Source organism: Rhineura floridana, chromosome 11 (assembly GCF_030035675.1).
Source record: "Rhineura floridana isolate rRhiFlo1 chromosome 11, rRhiFlo1.hap2, whole genome shotgun sequence".
NCBI classification, from domain to species: domain Eukaryota; kingdom Metazoa; phylum Chordata; class Lepidosauria; order Squamata; family Rhineuridae; genus Rhineura; species Rhineura floridana.
The window spans coordinates 27,763,453-27,775,568 of NC_084490.1; the positions used below are offsets into that span (position 1 = coordinate 27,763,453).

Genomic DNA, 12,116 nt, shown 5'->3' on the forward strand with positions numbered 1-12,116 from the left:
GTGAAACATGCTGGCGTCTCAGAAAAGATTGTCATCCACAATGCAAGGCTCCCACTTTGTTATTAAGGCAAGGGGATCCACCCAGTCCAGTCTTGGCTGAACGGTGAACCACCATCACCATATGGCCTCACCTCGAGTAGAGAATGGGTGAGTGTTCAACAAGGGAGAGCTCTAAATGCTCAAACAGGCTGGTCCTATTTGAATCAGGAGCAGCAGCACTTAAGTTTGGCCCAATTCAATATACCCTTGTAGAAGGGTAACAGGCAGAAGAGGGCAGGAGACTAGACTGGCCCCCACAGGGCAATGCCTTGGTTATAAATTATACACACTGTGCATTGTTTCTTACCAGGATGGGGCATCCCTGGAAGGTAATCTCTGGAAGGCAATGCACAGAACATATCATATACAGCCAAGAAGAGGTCTTGCAGGCCTATAATGTATGGGAGCTGTATAGATTATATGTGGTGTGCCAGAGATACACAGATGTGGTAGTGCCCCAACTTTAGAACTCTATGCCCCTTGAAATTCAGCAGGCATCTACACTGTCTTTAGACACTAGCTTAAAACATATTTGGTTTTGTTTGGTTGCTGGTTATTGTTGTTGATGTTCATCTGAGATACATGTGATATATTGCAGTCTTATGTGTGTTTTATGGGTTTTATAGATGTGATATTATTAATTTACTGAAGTTTTGTTCCCCACCTTGAAATCTTCAGATTAAGGGCAGGATAAAAATACTTTAAATAAATAATGTACAGCCAAGGACAGGACTGTCAGCAAATCATACACTCTGCATGTAAATTCTTGCCAGGGATCATGGGGCTTGCAGTTCAGTATTATGATCCCCAGCAGGAAATTATGTGTGAAGCACTAGATACAGCTGAAACAAGCCTCTTGTGGCTTCTCAACTGCCCTCCCCTACCAGCTCCCATATCCCTTCCTCTCTGAGATGAGACAGGGCAGGGGGGCAGCAGAGATGCTGAGCATTTGACTTGAACATTCAAAAAGCCTAATTAATCTAACTGGGTGAGACGAAGACAGCCTGTTCATTCCTAACCACACCACACTGACAGTTTTCCAGAAAAAAAGGTTGTTGCCTTAGTACCACCATCTAATGCAGAAGAGAAAGCATGAGGCAAATAACCTGAGACAGCTCACAAATGCATTCTCTCCTCTGTTGTGACATTCTGTTTGTCTCTTAGTGTCACTAGCATCTAAGAATCAGTTGAATAAAACAGAAACAGAAGACTGTGGAAGAGCAAGCATTCAATCAAATATGAATCCAATGCAAAGACACTAGAAGGTATTGCTGAACTCATAGATTTCCTCACAAGACCTAACTATCCATAGCCATTTACTTAGCACTGCCAGGATTCCAACTGTTCCCCACTGCTTTACCACAGTAGATTTTGTTTTCCTTCCAAAATTGGGGCAAACCCTTGGTGTCGTTCTTTATTTGTTGATTGCCAGCCGCACAATGGAGAAAGAACATGGGACTTACCTCTGCAGTCCTTTGAGCAGGACACACCATGAAAGCAAGTAACAAAAAAGTGACATGTTGAGGATTCTCCATCCTGCTGCCCCAGATTATGTTCACAGGTGTACAGGAACCGTGTCAGGTAGCATAAGAGATATGGAGCAGCAGATTCTATGAGGTTTTCCTTTGTCTGAAAATTGTGAGCCAAATCTGAAGGGACAGGGTTAAGACAAATGAGGATCTTCCCTCTTTGCCTTCTAACTGTAGCCTCATAGTGCTCTATTTATAAGAGTTCACAATATGGACAAAACTGTTGGTCCGGTTGATATAAAGCAACATCATGGCTCATATGACAGGAGTAAGAGCCGTTGGGGAGATAACAAGATAGGTTTTAAAAAAGGGTGTGCTGATAACGCCACCTTCATGGCATGGAGACATTGCACATTATCTCACTGGTCTCCGACATATGCTGTTCCATCCCTCAGAGGAAATTGATTCCACTCCGTGAAATGGCTCCTTTACACCTTAATGGCTGAGGCCTGCTCCAAGTTATTACAAGCTCACTGGTGATGAGGCAATGATTGATCTGTTTCACTCAATCAATACCTTTATTATAGTCATAAGGTCTATTCAGGTTAAAATACAGAGCACAAGTAATAGTACACAAAAGATGCAATTTCTCCAGTTTGAGTCAAACAGTCGACCTCTTATGTGTATGGCAATTAGGAAGAAATTAGCCATCTGTTCTGTGATATATGAGACAATATGTGATAAACAATGTGTCAGAAGACATCTCAAATTAGAATAGAAATTACAATATAAAAGTACATGTGTCAGAGTTTCAGGGACTCCCACCTTACATGGACACAATCTATTTGGAAATGGGATTTTTAATGAAATCTGCCAGTTTATTTATTTATTTATTGGCTTATACATCATACAATACACAAAGTATCTAGATGGTGAACAAAATATCCATAAAACAGCATAAAAAGTCTTGGTCAACGTTAGGGGTAGAAGGATCTACCAGTTTTGGTTCTCTCCGTTTCTCATTTTTCCAATCTTAAATTCAGTTCACATTTCTTCAGCAATTTGTGATTTTTTTAAAAAAAAATCCTCATGAAAATTCTTCAGTATTTTAGTGCAATTTCTCTAATAAGCACATTTTGTATGTAGTTTTGACTAATGTAAACATTTATGCAACCAATTTATTCTAATATAATGATTATTTTTATGTTATTTCCACTCATATATTCATTTGAATGCACACTTTGCCCAAATATATACATTTTTGTAAACATTGGTTGGAGAGCCACATTGCAAAATTCAGATACATGGAAATCTCGAAAGAATATCTTGTATCAGTTCACATATTATTTCAGAAAGTGCAAATTTGATAGATTTGGCCTGAAATGCAAACTGAATCGAATTTCTCCCCCATTCCTAGACAATATCTAGGGCCAAGTTCAAGGTTCTGGTTTTGGTATACAAAGCCCTATACAGCTTGGGACCAGGATACCTGAAAGACCGTCTTATCCCTTGTATACACAGTCAATCACTGCGCTCTGCAGGTGAGGGCTTCCTGCAGATACCATCTTATCAGGAGGTCCATTCTGCACAACATAGGAAATGGACCTTTAGTGTGGTGTCACCAATCCTTTGGAATTCCCTCCCCTTAAATGTTACACAAGCACCATCTCTGTTATCTTTTTGGCACCTACTGAAGACCTTCCTCTTTCAACAAGCCTTCTAAGTTGAGACCTTGTCCCAGTCTGTGTCTGTGTTAGAAATGCTTTTTAATATGTTTTTAAACCTTTTTTTAAAATAATGTGTTTTTAACCCTTGTTTTTAAAAAAGATGTTTTTAAAGGTTTTTTAAAAATGTTTTTAAAGATGTTTTGTTTTAATATATTTTAAGGTCTGTTTTTATGATGATGTAGTGGTTAAGGTGTTGGACTACAACCTGGGAGACCAGGGTTTGAATCCCCACATAGCCATAAAGCTCACTGGGTGACCTTGGGCCAGTCACTGCCTCTCAGCCTCATGAAAAACCCTATTCATAGGGTCGCCATAAGTCAGAATCAACTTGAGGGCAGTACATTTACATTTTAAAGTGTTTTTAGTGCTTTTGTTTGCTGCCCTGGGCTCTTACTAGAAGAAAGGGAGGGATATAAATCAAATGATCAATAAATAAATAATAATCTGGACAGCGAGACACAAAATAACTGATGGTTGAGCTATACATCTTAAAAGCCCTGTGTAAAGAGAAGAGGCAAGGAGTTCCACAATCTAGGTGCAGTCACACTAGTTGCCCTATTTCTTATAGAAGCAAGGCAAATATCATGTGGCAACCTTAATAGGACTGTTTACATTGTTAAAGTACAATCCTAACCCCACGCCTACTCTAAAGTAAATTCCATTCAGTTTGGTGGGACTTACTCCCAGTTAAGAAGCATTAGGATTCCAGCCTCTTAAAATAAACAGTTGGGGGGCAGAGAAAGGGAGGGGAGTTTGCCTCTGTGTCTGCTCACAGACCAGTCCAGTCCTAGCCATGTTTACTCAGAAGTAAGTTCCACTGAGTTTAATGGGGCTTACTCCTGAAGTGAATGTGAATATAGAATTACAGCCTTTAACTTCTAAATTCAATCCATTCCTTTAAATACTAGGTGATTTATCAATAAATATTATAATTTATAATGTCTGTTAAATGTTCAATGTGTCATAACATGACTCTTATTGTTGCTTGTTACGAGTAGTACACCTACTATTCAGGATAGTGCCACAAACAGATTCCAAAACTTGCTCCAACCCCCCTGTGCAGGTAATGAATAATAGCTGCTATCACAACTGCAATAATAAAATAACTTAATGGCTAGGTAACACATTGCTCAGAAATGATAGTTATCAATAAATAATAGAAATTTTGGGTAATAGCTATCCTTCTATCTTAACAACATAATCCCAAACAGGTTTATTGAAAGTAACTTTCACAGTTCAATGGAGCTTACTCTCAAGTAATTGTGCAAAGGATTGTAGCCTTAATCTTATTTAATGCCTTATTTCCTTTATGTCTCAACTTTCTTGCAAAGAGCTCAGTGTGGAATACGTAGTCCTGCACCTCTCAAATATATCCTCAGAACAGCCCTATGACGTAGTTTAGGCTGAGAAGGTGATTAGCCCAGAAGTCACCCAGTGAGTTTCATGGCTGAATTAGGGTTTGAATCCAGGTCTCCCAGGCCCTAGCCCAGTACTCTTATCACTACACCACACTGGCTTTTGCAGAACTTGTACACTACAGTACCTCTATAAATCCAATATAAATTACCCACTATACTTCTCTTCCTTGATCTTTTAAAACCTATTGAAATCAATGGTAAGGTAAATTCTGTTCTGTGCTTTCTATTTCCTCCTAAAGTCTTCCAATAATTTGATGATAGGTCAGCAGTGATACATGGGGGAGGGAGGGAGGGAGAATGGCAGTGGCACAGAGATGGCAAGGTTGGGGGTACTTTGGTGGAATGCAGCACAAGCTTGCAGGTGTGTGCCCACATGCTGCAGGATGGTGGTGCCACCAGCCCTGAACTTGCAGGCACCTTGTCTCATTCAGTGACTGGCAATGTTGCCATTACTGAGAGAGCACTGCTATTGCAGAGTCAGGGATCCACCCTGCGTTTTACTAGAACCTCAAGAACCACCAACTGCAGCCAGCTGCAAAAGACATACGTCTAGTATGAAAGAACATGGTGTCTGAGAAGCTGCTGAGCACAGGGTTATCAGAACTGAGATGAGCTCACAGTCTTTCCACACAAAAATCCACTCAGATTACCCCCCACTTTCTTCATTTCAGCAGTATAATGGTGGGGTGGTCATTTTCTTGTTTTCATTGTGAAACAGGAGTCTGAAATCCTCACTGATCTTCTGTGAGTCATCCTGAGATACACCAATACATTTTAATCTACGTTCTGCCCACCCTGCATTTAAAGTGCTATCCAAAAGCTAAATATTATGACATAGATCAGTGGTTCAACCACATGTATCCAGCTTTTCTCTTATTTCACTCTATTTTTCTTCTTCTCTTCCCCTTTTTTTTGTATTGCTTCTCTTCTCTCTGTTGCACACTCACATTGCAATCCTACACATTTCTAATCATGAGTAGGGATGGGGGGGAATTCAGTGCAGTTCTCATTTAAAGAAGGATCAAATTCACACTTTCTGAAACAGTCTGAGGACTGAAACACAGTGATCCTTCGAAATCCACCATCATCTGAATTTTGTGATGCAGTTCCCCAACCAAACCATATTTACAAAAGGCATATATTATAGAAAGGTATGTATGAAAATGATCATATTAGTGAAAATACTCTACAAAATGCATTAGGGAAAATTGCTTGCAAACCTGTGTACATTAGTCAAGACTGCATACAAAAATGTGATTATTGGGGGAAATTCACATTATAGTTCACATGAATTTTCATGAGTGTGTTTTTTAATCACAAATTGCTGGAGAAATGTGGAGAACTGAATTTAGGATTGGAAGAATGAGAACCTGAGAGAACCTTCCTTCCCTACTCAGGACTAAGTCCCATTGGGTTTCATCAGGCTTGCTCGCAGGTAAATGGATATGGGATTGCAGCCTCACTTTCTCCTCAACTGCAGTCCTTTGGTTGGGGCCAACCAGAGCTTGGAAAAGTTACTTTTTTGAACTACAACTCCCATCAGCCCAATCCAATGGCCATGGTGGCTGGGGCTGATGGGAGTTGTAGTTCAAAAAAGTAACTTTTCCAAGCTCTGAGCCAAACTACAGGTGACCTTAACAGCATAGTTCTGCATGGGAATGTTTGGCTGCTGTGCTTTTCATCCATTGTCACAGCAAGGGCTCTGATCTGTATCCAGACCCAAGCAGGAGGGTAGGGATGCTTAAACCATTTACCATGATCTTGACCCAGATCAGGGGCCCTGTCGCTGCAGTCAGGGATATAGGTGCTCAACCCCACAGCTTAGGTCAGTACTGGTAGGCCTTCCTAGGGTACTCAGGCACTCAGCAGATGCCCTGAAAAGTGGTACTGAATAACATGGTGGGGAGCAGCCTGAGCCCCTGTAAATGCTCAATCATGCAACCTTCCCACCTTGCCTCCATTTTCAGGAGAAAGCATCATGCATGTTTAAACATTTACACATATGCTGGGCTCATCTGCACGTGGATTGGTAGGTCTTGCACTGTTTTTCCACCATGGTATTCAGTGCTGATTTCAGTTGAGTGATGAGTCAGGGCACAGCACTGGTGTGAGGCCAGAGGAAGTAAAAGTTTTGCCTGCTCTGCTAGATCTGTGATGGCCTAATGGTGCCTATTGATGCATGCAAGTCCTCCCTTGATGTTCCATGAACTGAGTGGTAAATGGGCATATGTAACCCAGTCTGCAGCTACATTCCAAATGGCCTTCACATATTATTTGGAAGTGGAAACTGGACAATAGACTCACAAATATCTCACTTGCCTCTGTAGATGGATGCTGGGCACGCCAAACACTGGAAGAACCAAAGCACAGTGAAAGAGTTCATCTTGCTGGGATACCAAGGTTCCCTGTTCTCCTGTTTACTGTCTTCCTGGTCACCTATCTGGCTATATTACTGGGCAATGGTCTAATTGTAGTGGTGACGACTTGTGATTCTGCCCTCCATACCCCCATGTATTTTTTCTTACGCAGCCTCTCAGGTTTAGAGATCTGCTACACCTCAGTCACCCTTCCTAAAATGATGGCCAATCTAGTCTCAGGGGACCTCTCTATCTCTCTGCCAGCCTGTGCCGCACAAATGTTCTTTATGCTCTTCCTGGGGGTAACAGAATGAATGCTACTAGTGGCCATGGCCTACGACCGCTATCTGGCCATCTGCCTGCCTCTGCACTACATGACAATCATGAGCAACAAGGTGCGAGTGACAATGGTGGTCAGCTCCTTTGCCATCAGCCTCTCTGTGCACTTATTGCAAATTGGATTTGTCTTCTCCTTGCCTTTCTGTGGGCCCAATGAGATTGACCACTTTTTCTGTGACATCCCACCAGTCCTCAGCCTGGCATGTGCCGACTTGTATGCCAATGAGTTAGCTGTGTATGCAGAAAACATCCTCTTTGTTGTAGTGCCCTTTTCTCTCATTGTGGCCTCCTATCCACGCATCTCCAGAACCATACTGTGCATGCCATCAGGCACAGGACGCCAGAAGGCCTTCTCCACTTGCTCCTCCCACCTCACTGTGGTCAGTCTCTTCTATGGCTCGGGGATGCTTGTTTACTTGCGCCCAGGGACCAGTGATTCTGTGAAAGCTGACAAAGTGCTCTCCCTGCCCTACACAGTTATCATTCCCCTTTGCAATCCACTCATCTACACTCTGAGGAACAGGGAGGTGAAGACGGCCCTCAGTAAACTGTTGTGCAGGAAAAGACCTTTTGAGATCGGCACAGGGTGAGCAAGGAGACCAGCAAAAGATATTAATCATTGTTTTAACCTGTTTAATAATCCCTATCTCCCCAAGCTCAGGTTTGTTTCAGTAAAGATTCACAGAACTCTTACTTTCCTGCATTCCTGACTCTTTTCATTGGTGATATGTTGATTAAATTCATTTGGGTTTTACACTGGTGGACTCAGTGGATTCCTCTTTGCACCTCTGTCATGCTGATATTACTACCCTGTGTGGTTTTAGCAAATCTGAGGAGGGGCTTTGGGAAAGATGAAAGACACTGGGAAATCCCCTTCCCAGTATAAGACACTGCCCTGCATGTGGCCCCGAGGATCTGGTCTATTGAGTGACCAAGTCCGTAGTTTGGGTGTCATCTTGGACTCCCAACTGACGATGGAGGCTCAGATAGCGGCAGTTTGTCGGACTGCACTCTACCACCTGTCCCTCATTCGCAAAATCTGCCCCTACCTCCCAAAGATTCTTTTACCAACTGTAGTCAGTGCCTTGGTTCTCTCCCGTCTGGACTACTGTAATGCTTTATATGCTGGTCTCCCTTTGGGAACTTTGCGTAGGCTTCAGCTTGTCCAGAATGCGGCGGCACGACTCATTAAGGGCTGCCATAGGAGAGAACACATCACCCCAATCCTTCGGGAACTTCATTGGCTCCTGATAGTGTTGCGGGTGAAGTTTAAAATACTAGCTTTAACTTATAAGTCCTTTTTTGATGCTGGCCCAATCTATTTGAAGAACAAACTCTCTCTTCTTGGAGCAGATGGGCGTACGAGGTCCTCAGCCGCTAGACTTTTTGTGGTTCTATCTATCAGAGCGGCCAGATTAAGTGGTACTAGATCTAAAGCCTTCTCCATTGTAGCTCCCATGCTATGGAACACCTTACCAGCTGATACTCGCTTAGCCCCTTCACTTTTGGGTTTTCGGAGGCAGTTGAAGACATGGCTTTTTGTACAGTCAGATGAATGAACATGCCACAGTTAGGTGGCTAAGGGGGTGGTCTGATTTTTGGGGTCTTATGTGAACAGTATTTTTATTATGTACCTGTTGATTTATATTTTGATATGTTGTTTTTGTATTTTTATTCCTTTGTATGTCGCCTAGAGTGACAGGTTGTCCTGCCAGATAGGCGTCGAATAAATTTTAGATGATGATGATGATGATAATAATAATAATAATAATAACAATAACAATAACAATGCATATTTACAAAAATATTGTGGGATGCCAGTGAGAGGTAAAGAATAAATGCCTTCTGAGACTACTATCACACAGAGCTAGCTCAAGACATTTTGCTGTTGAGCAGGAAATTATCCTTCGAGGTGGGCACAGAATGAGCTAAGGCCACCATGTGACTTTCCTTGCATTTCTAGCTTGTTTAATAACCCTTTCCTCAGTTTGCTTTGGGGGATCCTGTGAATAAGCTAATGGTGGCATCCATTCTTCTGAGTTTGCGGAGGCTTTGAACTAGCATATGAAGTAAGGAGAGAAGCAGAATGTTTCAGTCAAGTTTCAGGGAACTCTTATTTTCTTATTCTGTTCATCTTCTGCTCTGCTCCCTTGAATAAATATGTTCAGTTCATTTGGGTTTTGCATTGAGGTGTTCCAAGGTTCCTCCCTACATCTTTAACCTGCAGATATTACTATCCTATACATGGCTATAGCATATTTGGGGAGGGGTCTTTGGGGAAAATAGAGGGCACTGGGAAACTCCCTTCCCAATATAAAGGAACTGTCCTGTGCATGGCCCCATCCAGAGCATGGAAAAGTTACTTTTTGAACTACAACTCCCATCAGCCCAATCCAGTGACCATGCTGGCTGGGGCTGATGGGAGTTGTAGTTCAAAAAAGTAACTTTTCCAAGCTCTGACCCCATCTATCTGGCCTACTGCATATTTAAAAAAAGGTTGGACGGTGCCAGCGAAAGGCAAAGAAAAAGTGCCTGCTGAGATTTTGCTTGGTTTATTTCTCACTGTTGTATTTAGACAAACTGTCGCATAGGTCATTTTACTGCCTGGGGCTAAGGACAAGCTGCCTCCAGTTTGAAGCCAACTGGTCTTACTCCATCTCTAGCAGCATAACTGCGCTCTTCACCTGGGAATGCATGAATCTGTCAGTTTCAGGTGATGATGATATTTATTGCCCACCCTTCACTAGCAAGTCCCAGGGCACGTTAGAGCATGTTTGTTTGTTTGTTTAGTGCCATCAAATGCACATGGCACTGTAAATGAAATAAAACAATAAAAACCAGCCCCTGCCATAAAGGCGTAAAATCTAATAAAATAAAATAAGGATAACAAAGGAAGGGAGGGGAAACAAATAGAGGACACAAACACATACTGTAGGTATCCAAATTATAAAATAAAAAAATAAAAAAATAAAATTCACCCTAAAACTCAGTATTAAAACAAGTAAAACAAATTAGATTCACATGAATAGGGTGGGTCCTGAAAACATACATCTCAAGTACCAAAGGCCAGGGTGAAGAGATGTGTCTTTAGCATTTGCCAAAAACTGTACAGCAAAGGTACCAGGTGCACCTCTGTGGGGAGGGAATTGCACAACTCGGGCTGTCTCAGAGAAGGTCTGCAGGGAAGGAGGCGATCTCTCAGGTATTGGGGGCCTGAATCATTTAGTGCTTTATACACAAGCATAAGCATCTTAAATGGGGCCCAGAAGTCTCATTTCTCTTTTTCCCAGTCTTAAATTCAGTTCTTCCCATTTCCAAATCAGATTGTGGAAAATAATTTGAAATTTGCATTAAAATTCATAGACATTTTTGTTCATTTCTCCTAAAACATGCATTTTGTATGCTATTTTATCTAATCTGCACATTTTCCAAGCAGTTTCCTCTAATACACATTTCATACAGTATTTTAAATAATATATGACTTTTTAAAATACTTTCCCCTAAAAACACAGTTTTTACATGGATTTTTTGGTTGGAGAACTGCACTGAAAAATTCAGAAAAGTGCAGATTTTGAAGGATAGCTGTGTTTCAATTCATGCACTGGTTTGGAAAGTGTGATTTGGGTGCATTCGGATGAATTTCATTCCCAAACCTACCTCCACCACAACTGAGAACTCAAACTATATGGCACACACCACCCTGTCTTCCAACATTTTCATTCCTCTGCTAGAGCAGTCCTTGGTCCACGGGACCAAACTCCTAGGATTTTCCCATCCCTGCATACTCTCCTCTAGGGATGGAGAAGACATTATATTCCGTTCACATTTAAAGGTAACCTACCTAATTTGCAAAATGAAACACAGCCTTTGAAATCTGCATTACTCCAAATCTTGTAATGAATTCCTCCAGTCAAGAAATATCTTCAAAATGTGTATGCTATGGTAAAGTGTGCACAAAAATAAATGGGGAAGGGCCATAGCTCAGCAGCAGAGCAGAAGTTCCCAAGTTCAGTCCCTAGCATCTCCTGGTAGGGCTGGGAGACTCTCCTGCCTGAAACCCTGGCGATCCATTGCCAGTCAGGATAAACAGTAGTGAGCTGGACGGGCCAATGATAAGGCAGCTCAGGATAAGGCAGCTTCCTACTGGGTGACTTGGGCCAGTCACTGCCTCTCAGCCTCAGCTACCTCACAGGGTTGTTGGGAGGATTAAATGAGGAGGGGGAGAACCAGGTACACTCCCGTTGAGCTCCTTGGAGTCTTTGTAGGTAGGATACAAATCCAATAAATAAATAAATACTGTAAATATTACTGAAAATAACATATAAAATGCATTATATTCTGAAAAATTGATTTGGCAAAAGTGTGTCTATTAGGCAAAAATGTGTATATTAGAAGAAATTTGCACTAAAATGCTGTTGAATTTTCATTAGGATTTTTTTTAAAAAAGCACAACTGATATGGAAATGTGAAGAAATGGATTTAAGATTGGAAAAATGAGAAACTGAGAGAAATTAAAATTTACATATCTGCCCATCCCTACTCTCCACCTGGCATACCAATCTCCTCCTGCACCTTGACAACTTTGTTTCCCTGCAGTAAACCTTTCCTACTCTCTCTCTCTCTCTCTCTCTCTCTCTCTCTTTCTCTCATGGCCTAGGGTCACCGTGTTTACTGTTCTTCTGAATTGAATTGATCCTGGAGTGGTGAAGAAGAGGACTATATATATCACTTGATGTTCCTATAGCAACCACACCTGCTAACTGCACA

The 12,116-nt window shown here is 41.7% G+C and overlaps 1 pseudogene; it reads left to right on the forward strand.

The window, feature by feature from the left end:
- Positions 1-6,904: 6,904 nt before the first annotated feature.
- LOC133366175 (olfactory receptor 10A7-like) lies at positions 6,905-7,971 on the forward strand (annotated as a pseudogene).
- Positions 7,972-12,116: the final 4,145 nt, after the last annotated feature.